Source organism: Colobus angolensis, unplaced genomic scaffold (genome assembly GCF_000951035.1).
Source record: "Colobus angolensis palliatus isolate OR3802 unplaced genomic scaffold, Cang.pa_1.0 Scaffold1, whole genome shotgun sequence".
Taxonomy (NCBI): Eukaryota; Metazoa; Chordata; class Mammalia; order Primates; family Cercopithecidae; genus Colobus; species Colobus angolensis.
The window spans coordinates 17341222-17342422 of NW_012110918.1; positions in this window are offsets into that span (position 1 = coordinate 17341222).

Consider the following 1201-nt stretch of genomic DNA (forward strand, 5'->3'; position numbering starts at 1 on the left):
GATTCTTTTTTTTTTTTTTTTGGAGACAGAGTCTCGCTCTGTCACCCAGGCTGGAGTGCAGTGGCACTATCTTGGCTCACTACAAGCTCTGCCTTCCGGGTTCATGCCATTCTCCTGTCTCAGTCTCTCGAGTAGCTGGGACTACAGGCACCCGCCACCACGCCCGGCTAAGTTTTTGTATTTTTAGTAGAGAAAGGGTTTCACCATGTTAGCCAGGATGGTCTCAATCTCCTGACCTTGTGATCCGCCCACCTCAGCCTCCCAGAGTGCTGGGATTATAGGCGTGAGCCACCGCACCTGGCCTCAAACAAAGGATTCTCAGCAAAGCAATTTTACTTCTGTGCAGACGGGTGCTTCTCCTTGGCCAGTCGCCATTAGAGCGCACCTGAACAAAGGGGCACGAGAGCCTTTATTTCTGATACAAGTCCTGTCCCTGTACGCTTTCCCCATTAGCCGGGGTCGGTTTTCTCAATCTGAATTAATCCCAGTTGGCTAGACATTTGAACTTTCTTTAGATAAGGTGGGTACTAAGGGAGAGAGGGAAAGAAGAAGGGGAAGGGGCGTCTGCAATGAGCTAGAGAGCTAGTCTCTTTTCCAAATAAGGAAAGGAATGTAAGCTGGTACTGATAAGCCTGTGTCCAGGCATCTAACAAAGGCAGAGAAGAGAAAAAGGAAAAAGGGGTAGGGGAGGTACTATGAATTGAAGAAAGAATTGATCAGGCTATTTGAAGAGAAACCTCATCATATCCCACATCTACTAAAAATACAAAAATTAGCCGGGTGTGGTGGCGGGCACCTGTAACCCCAGCTATTCGGGAAGCTGAGGCAGGACAATCACTTGAACCCAAGAGGCGGAGGTTGCAGTGAGCCAAGATTGCACCACTGCACTCCAGTCTGGTGACAGAATGAGACTCTGTTGACACCCCTCAACCCAAAAAAATTAAAAAAAGTTTGGAAAATTTGCAGCCTGGCCATGTGGCAGAGAAAGAAAAAGCTTTTTCCGGAGAGGAATTCAAGCAGACTGTAGAGGAACCACTTTTTTTTTATTTTGAGACAGTTTCCGTCTGTCTCCCAGGCTAGAGTGCAGTGGTGCAATCTCCACTCACTGCAAGCTCCACCTCCCCGGTTCATGCCGTTCTCCTGCCTCAGCCTCCCTAGTAGCTGGGACTACAGGCATCTGCCACCACGCCTGGCTAATTTT